General features: G+C 40.4%; 1 long non-coding RNA gene across 1 annotated transcript in view; it reads right to left on the bottom strand.

Annotated features, from left to right (window-relative positions):
* LOC149977458 (uncharacterized) overlaps nt 1–12,747 on the bottom strand; it is a 43,643-nt gene extending 30,896 nt beyond the window's left edge. Inside the window, exons 1-2 of the long non-coding RNA XR_016486506.1 lie at nt 12,314–12,747; nt 11,884–11,945 (exon numbers count right to left, since the gene is read on the bottom strand). This is a non-coding gene — a long non-coding RNA (uncharacterized LOC149977458). The remainder of the gene's footprint in view (nt 1–11,883; nt 11,946–12,313) is intronic.
* Between the last annotated feature and the right edge of the window lie 873 nt (nt 12,748–13,620).

The following is a 13,620-nucleotide window of genomic DNA, read 5'->3' as shown; positions in this document are numbered from 1 at the left end:
GAGGGGTTTCTTAAATCGCTCTCCCTCGAGAACGGTAGACCCAATTTTAAAAGCGTTTCCGCCCTTGAGAAGCAGAGAAGTAGAGGAAGATTTTATGCCAAACTATGTTTGTGTAACTCTTTGTTTAGTGGTCAAAACAATAGTTGTTTGGGAAAGTAATAAATTGCCTTGCTGCTGGCATAATTTACAGACACTTGAAAGTGAGGCGATGGGTTACGAAAACGGCTAGAGTTACAGATTGGTAGCCCCGATTTGAAATCCGCCCTTTTCTATGAAGAGCAGAGAAGCAGGGGAAGATTTTAGCTTGTGGAACTTTTTTCCTCAAAAATGCTCCTAAAGTGGTCAAAACGACCGTTGTTTGGGAAGGTTGAAAAACACGTGGTAATGCAGTTACAAAAACAGCTGTACCGTAAGTTCCGTATGGAATATTTTGATTCTGCACACAGCTATGAATAGCAGAGAAGTAGACGAATATCCCATTCACTCTAACTTCTTGTCTAACTTGTTGCAGTATTGGTCAAAACAGACACTGCTTGCCAAAATGTTACAGAAACTGATGATGGTGCTGATACTTAAACTCCTGTAACTTTTGATGCGAATATCATTTTTGCCTCCAAACTCCAGATTTGAGTAGCAGAGAAGTAGACGAAGCTGGAACACTTGACATGTCTTGTCTAAGTGGTTGCAAAGTGGATTTATTAGCTGATTTGTGTCAAAAATTGCTTGATTTCACTTACAAAGAATGTCACTTGGAAGTGATGATGTCACAATGGGGCACTTGAGTTTCTTGAGAGATCCAATGAAAGCGGAAGGAGGACATAAAGAGGACAAGAAACTGAAAAACAGTATAACAGATATCAAAAATTCTATACAAACAACTTGATCGAGACCGTTGCGAATTTGTTGATATTGGAACGGCATTTCTAGCTTAAACAGTGTCGGAGGAGTGTCTCCTCATGATTTTGGCCCTGCAGCGTCTGCGAGTATCCTAGCCAACGGTTCCGTTTTGGAATATCAGAATTGACACAGAGAGCTGTTAGTGAAGAGCAGGTGAGGGGTTTCTTAAATCGCTCTCCCTCGAGAACGGTAGACCCAATTTTAAAAGCGTTTCCGCCCTTGAGAAGCAGAGAAGTAGAGGAAGATTTTATGCCAAACTATGTTTGTGTAACTCTTTGTTTAGTGGTCAAAACAATAGTTGTTTGGGAAAGTAATAAATTGCCTTGCTGCTGGCATAATTTACAGACACTTGAAAGTGAGGCGATGGGTTACGAAAACGGCTAGAGTTACAGATTGGTAGCCCCGATTTGAAATCCGCCCTTTTCTATGAAGAGCAGAGAAGCAGGGGAAGATTTTAGCTTGTGGAACTTTTTTCCTCAAAAATGCTCCTAAAGTGGTCAAAACGACCGTTGTTTGGGAAGGTTGAAAAACACGTGGTAATGCAGTTACAAAAACAGCTGTACCGTAAGTTCCGTATGGAATATTTTGATTCTGCACACAGCTATGAATAGCAGAGAAGTAGACGAATATCCCATTCACTCTAACTTCTTGTCTAACTTGTTGCAGTATTGGTCAAAACAGACACTGCTTGCCAAAATGTTACAGAAACTGATGATGGTGCTGATACTTAAACTCCTGTAACTTTTGATGCGAATATCATTTTTGCCTCCAAACTCCAGATTTGAGTAGCAGAGAAGTAGACGAAGCTGGAACACTTGACATGTCTTGTCTAAGTGGTTGCAAAGTGGATTTATTAGCTGATTTGTGTCAAAAATTGCTTGATTTCACTTACAAAGAATGTCACTTGGAAGTGATGATGTCACAATGGGGCACTTGAGTTTCTTGAGAGATCCAATGAAAGCGGAAGGAGGACATAAAGAGGACAAGAAACTGAAAAACAGTATAACAGATATCAAAAATTCTATACAAACAACTTGATCGAGACCGTTGCGAATTTGTTGATATTGGAACGGCATTTCTAGCTTAAACGGTGTCGGAGGAGTGTCTCCTCATGATTTTGGCCCTGCAGCGTCTGCGAGTATCCTAGCCAACGGTTCCGTTTTGGAATATCAGAATTGACACAGAGAGCTGTTAGTGAAGAGCAGGTGAGGGGTTTCTTAAATCGCTCTCCCTCGAGAACGGTAGACCCAATTTTAAAAGCGTTTCCGCCCTTGAGAAGCAGAGAAGTAGAGGAAGATTTTATGCCAAACTATGTTTGTGTAACTCTTTGTTTAGTGGTCAAAACAATAGTTGTTTGGGAAAGTAATAAATTGCCTTGCTGCTGGCATAATTTACAGACACTTGAAAGTGAGGCGATGGGTTACGAAAACGGCTAGAGTTACAGATTGGTAGCCCCGATTTGAAATCCGCCCTTTTCTATGAAGAGCAGAGAAGCAGGGGAAGATTTTAGCTTGTGGAACTTTTTTCCTCAAAAATGCTCCTAAAGTGGTCAAAACGACCGTTGTTTGGGAAGGTTGAAAAACACGTGGTAATGCAGTTACAAAAACAGCTGTACCGTAAGTTCCGTATGGAATATTTTGATTCTGCACACAGCTATGAATAGCAGAGAAGTAGACGAATATCCCATTCACTCTAACTTCTTGTCTAACTTGTTGCAGTATTGGTCAAAATAGACACTGCTTGCCAAAATGTTACAGAAACTAATGATGGTGCTGATACTTAAACTCCTGTAACTTTTGATGCGAATATCATTTTTGCCTCCAAACTCCAGATTTGAGTAGCAGAGAAGTAGACGAAGCTGGAACACTTGACATGTCTTGTCTAAGTGGTTGCAAAGTGGATTTATTAGCTGATTTGTGTCAAAAATTGCTTGATTTCACTTACAAAGAATGTCACTTGGAAGTGATGATGTCACAATGGGGCACTTGAGTTTCTTGAGAGATCCAATGAAAGCGGAAGGAGGACATAAAGAGGACAAGAAACTGAAAAACAGTATAACAGATATCAAAAATTCTATACAAACAACTTGATCGAGACCGTTGCGAATTTGTTGATATTGGAACGGCATTTCTAGCTTAAACGGTGTCGGAGGAGTGTCTCCTCGTGATTTTGGCCCTGCAGCGTCTGCGAGTATCCTAGCCAACGGTTCCGTTTTGGAATATCAGAATTGACACAGAGAGCTGTTAGTGAAGAGCAGGTGAGGGGTTTCTTAAATCGCTCTCCCTCGAGAACGGTAGACCCAATTTTAAAAGCGTTTCCGCCCTTGAGAAGCAGAGAAGTAGAGGAAGATTTTATGCCAAACTATGTTTGTGTAACTCTTTGTTTAGTGGTCAAAACAATAGTTGTTTGGGAAAGTAATAAATTGCCTTGCTGCTGGCATAATTTACAGACACTTGAAAGTGAGGCGATGGGTTACGAAAACGGCTAGAGTTACAGATTGGTAGCCCCGATTTGAAATCCGCCCTTTTCTATGAAGAGCAGAGAAGCAGGGGAAGATTTTAGCTTGTGGAACTTTTTTCCTCAAAAATGCTCCTAAAGTGGTCAAAACGACCGTTGTTTGGGAAGGTTGAAAAACACGTGGTAATGCAGTTACAAAAACAGCTGTACCGTAAGTTCCGTATGGAATATTTTGATTCTGCACACAGCTATGAATAGCAGAGAAGTAGACGAATATCCCATTCACTCTAACTTCTTGTCTAACTTGTTGCAGTATTGGTCAAAACAGACACTGCTTGCCAAAATGTTACAGAAACTGATGATGGTGCTGATACTTAAACTCCTGTAACTTTTGATGCGAATATCATTTTTGCCTCCAAACTCCAGATTTGAGTAGCAGAGAAGTAGACGAAGCTGGAACACTTGACATGTCTTGTCTAAGTGGTTGCAAAGTGGATTTATTAGCTGATTTGTGTCAAAAATTGCTTGATTTCACTTACAAAGAATGTCACTTGGAAGTGATGATGTCACAATGGGGCACTTGAGTTTCTTGAGAGATCCAATGAAAGCGGAAGGAGGACATAAAGAGGACAAGAAACTGAAAAACAGTATAACAGATATCAAAAATTCTATACAAACAACTTGATCGAGACCGTTGCGAATTTGTTGATATTGGAACGGCATTTCTAGCTTAAACGGTGTCGGAGGAGTGTCTCCTCGTGATTTTGGCCCTGCAGCGTCTGCGAGTATCCTAGCCAACGGTTCCGTTTTGGAATATCAGAATTGACACAGAGAGCTGTTAGTGAAGAGCAGGTGAGGGGTTTCTTAAATCGCTCTCCCTCGAGAACGGTAGACCCAATTTTAAAAGCGTTTCCGCCCTTGAGAAGCAGAGAAGTAGAGGAAGATTTTATGCCAAACTATGTTTGTGTAACTCTTTGTTTAGTGGTCAAAACAATAGTTGTTTGGGAAAGTAATAAATTGCCTTGCTGCTGGCATAATTTACAGACACTTGAAAGTGAGGCGATGGGTTACGAAAACGGCTAGAGTTACAGATTGGTAGCCCCGATTTGAAATCCGCCCTTTTCTATGAAGAGCAGAGAAGCAGGGGAAGATTTTAGCTTGTGGAACTTTTTTCCTCAAAAATGCTCCTAAAGTGGTCAAAACGACCGTTGTTTGGGAAGGTTGAAAAACACGTGGTAATGCAGTTACAAAAACAGCTGTACCGTAAGTTCCGTATGGAATATTTTGATTCTGCACACAGCTATGAATAGCAGAGAAGTAGACGAATATCCCATTCACTCTAACTTCTTGTCTAACTTGTTGCAGTATTGGTCAAAATAGACACTGCTTGCCAAAATGTTACAGAAACTAATGATGGTGCTGATACTTAAACTCCTGTAACTTTTGATGCGAATATCATTTTTGCCTCCAAACTCCAGATTTGAGTAGCAGAGAAGTAGACGAAGCTGGAACACTTGACATGTCTTGTCTAAGTGGTTGCAAAGTGGATTTATTAGCTGATTTGTGTCAAAAATTGCTTGATTTCACTTACAAAGAATGTCACTTGGAAGTGATGATGTCACAATGGGGCACTTGAGTTTCTTGAGAGATCCAATGAAAGCGGAAGGAGGACATAAAGAGGACAAGAAACTGAAAAACAGTATAACAGATATCAAAAATTCTATACAAACAACTTGATCGAGACCGTTGCGAATTTGTTGATATTGGAACGGCATTTCTAGCTTAAACGGTGTCGGAGGAGTGTCTCCTCGTGATTTTGGCCCTGCAGCGTCTGCGAGTATCCTAGCCAACGGTTCCGTTTTGGAATATCAGAATTGACACAGAGAGCTGTTAGTGAAGAGCAGGTGAGGGGTTTCTTAAATCGCTCTCCCTCGAGAACGGTAGACCCAATTTTAAAAGCGTTTCCGCCCTTGAGAAGCAGAGAAGTAGAGGAAGATTTTATGCCAAACTATGTTTGTGTAACTCTTTGTTTAGTGGTCAAAACAATAGTTGTTTGGGAAAGTAATAAATTGCCTTGCTGCTGGCATAATTTACAGACACTTGAAAGTGAGGCGATGGGTTACGAAAACGGCTAGAGTTACAGATTGGTAGCCCCGATTTGAAATCCGCCCTTTTCTATGAAGAGCAGAGAAGCAGGGGAAGATTTTAGCTTGTGGAACTTTTTTCCTCAAAAATGCTCCTAAAGTGGTCAAAACGACCGTTGTTTGGGAAGGTTGAAAAACACGTGGTAATGCAGTTACAAAAACAGCTGTACCGTAAGTTCCGTATGGAATATTTTGATTCTGCACACAGCTATGAATAGCAGAGAAGTAGACGAATATCCCATTCACTCTAACTTCTTGTCTAACTTGTTGCAGTATTGGTCAAAACAGACACTGCTTGCCAAAATGTTACAGAAACTGATGATGGTGCTGATACTTAAACTCCTGTAACTTTTGATGCGAATATCATTTTTGCCTCCAAACTCCAGATTTGAGTAGCAGAGAAGTAGACGAAGCTGGAACACTTGACATGTCTTGTCTAAGTGGTTGCAAAGTGGATTTATTAGCTGATTTGTGTCAAAAATTGCTTGATTTCACTTACAAAGAATGTCACTTGGAAGTGATGATGTCACAATGGGGCACTTGAGTTTCTTGAGAGATCCAATGAAAGCGGAAGGAGGACATAAAGAGGACAAGAAACTGAAAAACAGTATAACAGATATCAAAAATTCTATACAAACAACTTGATCGAGACCGTTGCGAATTTGTTGATATTGGAACGGCATTTCTAGCTTAAACGGTGTCGGAGGAGTGTCTCCTCGTGATTTTGGCCCTGCAGCGTCTGCGAGTATCCTAGCCAACGGTTCCGTTTTGGAATATCAGAATTGACACAGAGAGCTGTTAGTGAAGAGCAGGTGAGGGGTTTCTTAAATCGCTCTCCCTCGAGAACGGTAGACCCAATTTTAAAAGCGTTTCCGCCCTTGAGAAGCAGAGAAGTAGAGGAAGATTTTATGCCAAACTATGTTTGTGTAACTCTTTGTTTAGTGGTCAAAACAATAGTTGTTTGGGAAAGTAATAAATTGCCTTGCTGCTGGCATAATTTACAGACACTTGAAAGTGAGGCGATGGGTTACGAAAACGGCTAGAGTTACAGATTGGTAGCCCCGATTTGAAATCCGCCCTTTTCTATGAAGAGCAGAGAAGCAGGGGAAGATTTTAGCTTGTGGAACTTTTTTCCTCAAAAATGCTCCTAAAGTGGTCAAAACGACCGTTGTTTGGGAAGGTTGAAAAACACGTGGTAATGCAGTTACAAAAACAGCTGTACCGTAAGTTCCGTATGGAATATTTTGATTCTGCACACAGCTATGAATAGCAGAGAAGTAGACGAATATCCCATTCACTCTAACTTCTTGTCTAACTTGTTGCAGTATTGGTCAAAACAGACACTGCTTGCCAAAATGTTACAGAAACTGATGATGGTGCTGATACTTAAACTCCTGTAACTTTTGATGCGAATATCATTTTTGCCTCCAAACTCCAGATTTGAGTAGCAGAGAAGTAGACGAAGCTGGAACACTTGACATGTCTTGTCTAAGTGGTTGCAAAGTGGATTTATTAGCTGATTTGTGTCAAAAATTGCTTGATTTCACTTACAAAGAATGTCACTTGGAAGTGATGATGTCACAATGGGGCACTTGAGTTTCTTGAGAGATCCAATGAAAGCGGAAGGAGGACATAAAGAGGACAAGAAACTGAAAAACAGTATAACAGATATCAAAAATTCTATACAAACAACTTGATCGAGACCGTTGCGAATTTGTTGATATTGGAACGGCATTTCTAGCTTAAACGGTGTCGGAGGAGTGTCTCCTCATGATTTTGGCCCTGCAGCGTCTGCGAGTATCCTAGCCAACGGTTCCGTTTTGGAATATCAGAATTGACACAGAGAGCTGTTAGTGAAGAGCAGGTGAGGGGTTTCTTAAATCGCTCTCCCTCGAGAACGGTAGACCCAATTTTAAAAGCGTTTCCGCCCTTGAGAAGCAGAGAAGTAGAGGAAGATTTTATGCCAAACTATGTTTGTGTAACTCTTTGTTTAGTGGTCAAAACAATAGTTGTTTGGGAAAGTAATAAATTGCCTTGCTGCTGGCATAATTTACAGACACTTGAAAGTGAGGCGATGGGTTACGAAAACGGCTAGAGTTACAGATTGGTAGCCCCGATTTGAAATCCGCCCTTTTCTATGAAGAGCAGAGAAGCAGGGGAAGATTTTAGCTTGTGGAACTTTTTTCCTCAAAAATGCTCCTAAAGTGGTCAAAACGACCGTTGTTTGGGAAGGTTGAAAAACACGTGGTAATGCAGTTACAAAAACAGCTGTACCGTAAGTTCCGTATGGAATATTTTGATTCTGCACACAGCTATGAATAGCAGAGAAGTAGACGAATATCCCATTCACTCTAACTTCTTGTCTAACTTGTTGCAGTATTGGTCAAAACAGACACTGCTTGCCAAAATGTTACAGAAACTGATGATGGTGCTGATACTTAAACTCCTGTAACTTTTGATGCGAATATCATTTTTGCCTCCAAACTCCAGATTTGAGTAGCAGAGAAGTAGACGAAGCTGGAACACTTGACATGTCTTGTCTAAGTGGTTGCAAAGTGGATTTATTAGCTGATTTGTGTCAAAAATTGCTTGATTTCACTTACAAAGAATGTCACTTGGAAGTGATGATGTCACAATGGGGCACTTGAGTTTCTTGAGAGATCCAATGAAAGCGGAAGGAGGACATAAAGAGGACAAGAAACTGAAAAACAGTATAACAGATATCAAAAATTCTATACAAACAACTTGATCGAGACCGTTGCGAATTTGTTGATATTGGAACGGCATTTCTAGCTTAAACGGTGTCGGAGGAGTGTCTCCTCGTGATTTTGGCCCTGCAGCGTCTGCGAGTATCCTAGCCAACGGTTCCGTTTTGGAATATCAGAATTGACACAGAGAGCTGTTAGTGAAGAGCAGGTGAGGGGTTTCTTAAATCGCTCTCCCTCGAGAACGGTAGACCCAATTTTAAAAGCGTTTCCGCCCTTGAGAAGCAGAGAAGTAGAGGAAGATTTTATGCCAAACTATGTTTGTGTAACTCTTTGTTTAGTGGTCAAAACAATAGTTGTTTGGGAAAGTAATAAATTGCCTTGCTGCTGGCATAATTTACAGACACTTGAAAGTGAGGCGATGGGTTACGAAAACGGCTAGAGTTACAGATTGGTAGCCCCGATTTGAAATCCGCCCTTTTCTATGAAGAGCAGAGAAGCAGGGGAAGATTTTAGCTTGTGGAACTTTTTTCCTCAAAAATGCTCCTAAAGTGGTCAAAACGACCGTTGTTTGGGAAGGTTGAAAAACACGTGGTAATGCAGTTACAAAAACAGCTGTACCGTAAGTTCCGTATGGAATATTTTGATTCTGCACACAGCTATGAATAGCAGAGAAGTAGACGAATATCCCATTCACTCTAACTTCTTGTCTAACTTGTTGCAGTATTGGTCAAAACAGACACTGCTTGCCAAAATGTTACAGAAACTGATGATGGTGCTGATACTTAAACTCCTGTAACTTTTGATGCGAATATCATTTTTGCCTCCAAACTCCAGATTTGAGTAGCAGAGAAGTAGACGAAGCTGGAACACTTGACATGTCTTGTCTAAGTGGTTGCAAAGTGGATTTATTAGCTGATTTGTGTCAAAAATTGCTTGATTTCACTTACAAAGAATGTCACTTGGAAGTGATGATGTCACAATGGGGCACTTGAGTTTCTTGAGAGATCCAATGAAAGCGGAAGGAGGACATAAAGAGGACAAGAAACTGAAAAACAGTATAACAGATATCAAAAATTCTATACAAACAACTTGATCGAGACCGTTGCGAATTTGTTGATATTGGAACGGCATTTCTAGCTTAAACGGTGTCGGAGGAGTGTCTCCTCATGATTTTGGCCCTGCAGCGTCTGCGAGTATCCTAGCCAACGGTTCCGTTTTGGAATATCAGAATTGACACAGAGAGCTGTTAGTGAAGAGCAGGTGAGGGGTTTCTTAAATCGCTCTCCCTCGAGAACGGTAGACCCAATTTTAAAAGCGTTTCCGCCCTTGAGAAGCAGAGAAGTAGAGGAAGATTTTATGCCAAACTATGTTTGTGTAACTCTTTGTTTAGTGGTCAAAACAATAGTTGTTTGGGAAAGTAATAAATTGCCTTGCTGCTGGCATAATTTACAGACACTTGAAAGTGAGGCGATGGGTTACGAAAACGGCTAGAGTTACAGATTGGTAGCCCCGATTTGAAATCCGCCCTTTTCTATGAAGAGCAGAGAAGCAGGGGAAGATTTTAGCTTGTGGAACTTTTTTCCTCAAAAATGCTCCTAAAGTGGTCAAAACGACCGTTGTTTGGGAAGGTTGAAAAACACGTGGTAATGCAGTTACAAAAACAGCTGTACCGTAAGTTCCGTATGGAATATTTTGATTCTGCACACAGCTATGAATAGCAGAGAAGTAGACGAATATCCCATTCACTCTAACTTCTTGTCTAACTTGTTGCAGTATTGGTCAAAACAGACACTGCTTGCCAAAATGTTACAGAAACTGATGATGGTGCTGATACTTAAACTCCTGTAACTTTTGATGCGAATATCATTTTTGCCTCCAAACTCCAGATTTGAGTAGCAGAGAAGTAGACGAAGCTGGAACACTTGACATGTCTTGTCTAAGTGGTTGCAAAGTGGATTTATTAGCTGATTTGTGTCAAAAATTGCTTGATTTCACTTACAAAGAATGTCACTTGGAAGTGATGATGTCACAATGGGGCACTTGAGTTTCTTGAGAGATCCAATGAAAGCGGAAGGAGGACATAAAGAGGACAAGAAACTGAAAAACAGTATAACAGATATCAAAAATTCTATACAAACAACTTGATCGAGACCGTTGCGAATTTGTTGATATTGGAACAGCATTTCTAGCTTAAACGGTGTCGGAGGAGTGTCTCCTCATGATTTTGGCCCTGCAGCGTCTGCGAGTATCCTAGCCAACGGTTCCGTTTTGGAATATCAGAATTGACACAGAGAGCTGTTAGTGAAGAGCAGGTGAGGGGTTTCTTAAATCGCTCTCCCTCGAGAACGGTAGACCCAATTTTAAAAGCGTTTCCGCCCTTGAGAAGCAGAGAAGTAGAGGAAGATTTTATGCCGAACTATGTTTGTGTAACTCTTTGTTTAGTGGTCAAAACAATAGTTGTTTGGGAAAGTAATAAATTGCCTTGCTGCTGGCATAATTTACAGACACTTGAAAGTGAGGCGATGGGTTACGAAAACGGCTAGAGTTACAGATTGGTAGCCCCGATTTGAAATCCGCCCTTTTCTATGAAGAGCAGAGAAGCAGGGGAAGATTTTAGCTTGTGGAACTTTTTTCCTCAAAAATGCTCCTAAAGTGGTCAAAACGACCGTTGTTTGGGAAGGTTGAAAAACACGTGGTAATGCAGTTACAAAAACAGCTGTACCGTAAGTTCCGTATGGAATATTTTGATTCTGCACACAGCTATGAATAGCAGAGAAGTAGACGAATATCCCATTCACTCTAACTTCTTGTCTAACTTGTTGCAGTATTGGTCAAAACAGACACTGCTTGCCAAAATGTTACAGAAACTGATGATGGTGCTGATACTTAAACTCCTGTAACTTTTGATGCGAATATCATTTATGCCTCCAAACTCCAGATTTGAGTAGCAGAGAAGTAGACGAAGCTGGAACACTTGACATGTCTTGTCTAAGTGGTTGCAAAGTGGATTTATTAGCTGATTTGTGTCAAAAATTGCTTGATTTCACTTACAAAGAATGTCACTTGGAAGTGATGATGTCACAATGGGGCACTTGAGTTTTTTGAGAGATCCAATGAAAGCGGAAGGAGGACATAAAGAGGACAAGAAACTGAAAAACAGTATAACAGATATCAAAAATTCTATACAAACAACTTGATCGAGACCGTTGCGAATTTGTTGATATTGGAACGGCATTTCTAGCTTAAACGGTGTCGGAGGAGTGTCTCCTCATGATTTTGGCCCTGCAGCGTCTGCGAGTATCCTAGCCAACGGTTCCGTTTTGGAATATCAGAATTGACACAGAGAGCTGTTAGTGAAGAGCAGGTGAGGGGTTTCTTAACCTTTCTGATCTCCCCATCCCGGATCCGGGTTCGTGAATACAGACTCAAGCTCATTACCATAACGCAACGTTAACTATTCATGAAAATCGCAAATGAAATGAAATAAATATGCTAGCTCTCAAGCCTAGCCTTTTGTTAACAACACTGTCATCTCAGATTTTCAAAATATGCTTCTCAACCATTGCAAAACAAGCATTTGTGTAACAGTATTGATGGCTAACGTAGCATTTAGCATTAGCATTCAGCTGGCAACATTTACACAAAAAAACAGAAAAGCATTCAAAAAAATAATTTACCTTTGAAGAACTTCAGATGTTTTCAATGAGGAGACTCTCAGATAGCAAATGTTCAGTTTTTCCTGAAAGATTATTTGTTTAGGACAAATCGCTCCGTTTTCTGCGTCACGTTTAGCTATGAAAAAACCCTTGTATCCAGGATTGTGTAAATCTATCAGCAAGCTCATTAGCATAACACAACGTTAACTATTTATGAAAATCGCAAATGAAATGAAATAAATATGCCATCTCTCAAGCTTAGCCTTTTGTAAACAACACTGTCATCTCAGATTTTCAAAATATGCTTCTCAACCATAGGAAAACAATAATTTGTGTAAAAGTAGCTAGCTAGAGTTAGCATTTCGCGTTAGCATTTAGCGTTAGCATTAGCGTTAGCATCCAGCACGCAACATTAACAAAAACATAAAAGCCTTCAAATAAAATCATTTACCTTTGAAGAACTTCTGATGTTTTCAATGAGGATACTCTCAGTTAGATAGCAGATGCTCAGTTTTTCCAAAAAGATTCCTTTTGTATTAGAAATAGCTCCGTTTTATACATCACATTTGGCTACCAAAAAAAATCCATAAATTCAGTCCTCAAAACGCAAACTTTTTTCCAAATTAACTCCATAATATCGACTGAAAACATGGCAAACGTTGTTTAGAATCAATCATCAAGGTGTTTTTCACATATCTCTTCATTGATACATCGTTCTTGGACACATGCTTTCTCCCCTGAATCAAATGGTAAAGTACAAGCAGCTGGCAATTGCGCACCGAATTCGACGCAGGACACCAGGCGGACACTTGGAAAATGTAGTCTCTTATGGTCAATCTTCCAATGATATGCCTACAAATACGTCACAATGCTGCTAAGACCTTGGGCGAACGACAGAAAGTGTAGGCTCATTCGTTGCGCAATCACAGCCATATAAGGAGAGAATGGAAAACAGAGCTTCAGAAATTCTGCTAATTCCTGGGTGATGCATCATCTTGGTTTCGCCTGTAGAATGAGTTCTGGGGCACTTACAGACAAAATCTTTGCAGATTCTGAAACTTCAGAGTGTTTTCTTTCCAAAACTGTCAAGAATATGCATAGTCGAGCATCTTTTCGTGACAAAATATCGCGCTTAAAACGGGAACGTTTTTTATCCAAAAATGAAATAGCGCCCCTAGAGCTCTAACAGGTTAAATCGCTCTCCCTCGAGAACGGTAGACCCAATTTTAAAAGCGTTTCCGCCCTTGAGAAGCAGAGAAGTAGAGGAAGATTTTATGCCAAACTATGTTTGTGTAACTCTTTGTTTAGTGGTCAAAACAATAGTTGTTTGGGAAAGTAATAAATTGCCTTGCTGCTGGCATAATTTACAGACACTTGAAAGTGAGGCGATGGGTTACGAAAACGGCTAGAGTTACAGATTGGTAGCCCCGATTTGAAATCCGCCCTTTTCTATGAAGAGCAGAGAAGCAGGGGAAGATTTTAGCTTGTGGAACTTTTTTCCTCAAAAATGCTCCTAAAGTGGTCAAAACGACCGTTGTTTGGGAAGGTTGAAAAACACGTGGTAATGCAGTTACAAAAACAGCTGTACCGTAAGTTCCGTATGGAATATTTTGATTCTGCACACAGCTATGAATAGCAGAGAAGTAGACGAATATCCCATTCACTCTAACTTCTTGTCTAACTTGTTGCAGTATTGGTCAAAACAGACACTGCTTGCCAAAATGTTACAGAAACTGATGATGGTGCTGATACTTAAAC

Source organism: Oncorhynchus mykiss, chromosome 15 (assembly GCF_057628025.1).
Source record: "Oncorhynchus mykiss isolate SJ-2025 chromosome 15, ASM5762802v1, whole genome shotgun sequence".
Classification (NCBI taxonomy): Eukaryota; Metazoa; Chordata; class Actinopteri; order Salmoniformes; family Salmonidae; genus Oncorhynchus; species Oncorhynchus mykiss.
The sequence above is the reverse complement of the archived record's forward strand: the minus strand, read 5'-3'. Positions and strand labels throughout refer to the sequence as shown.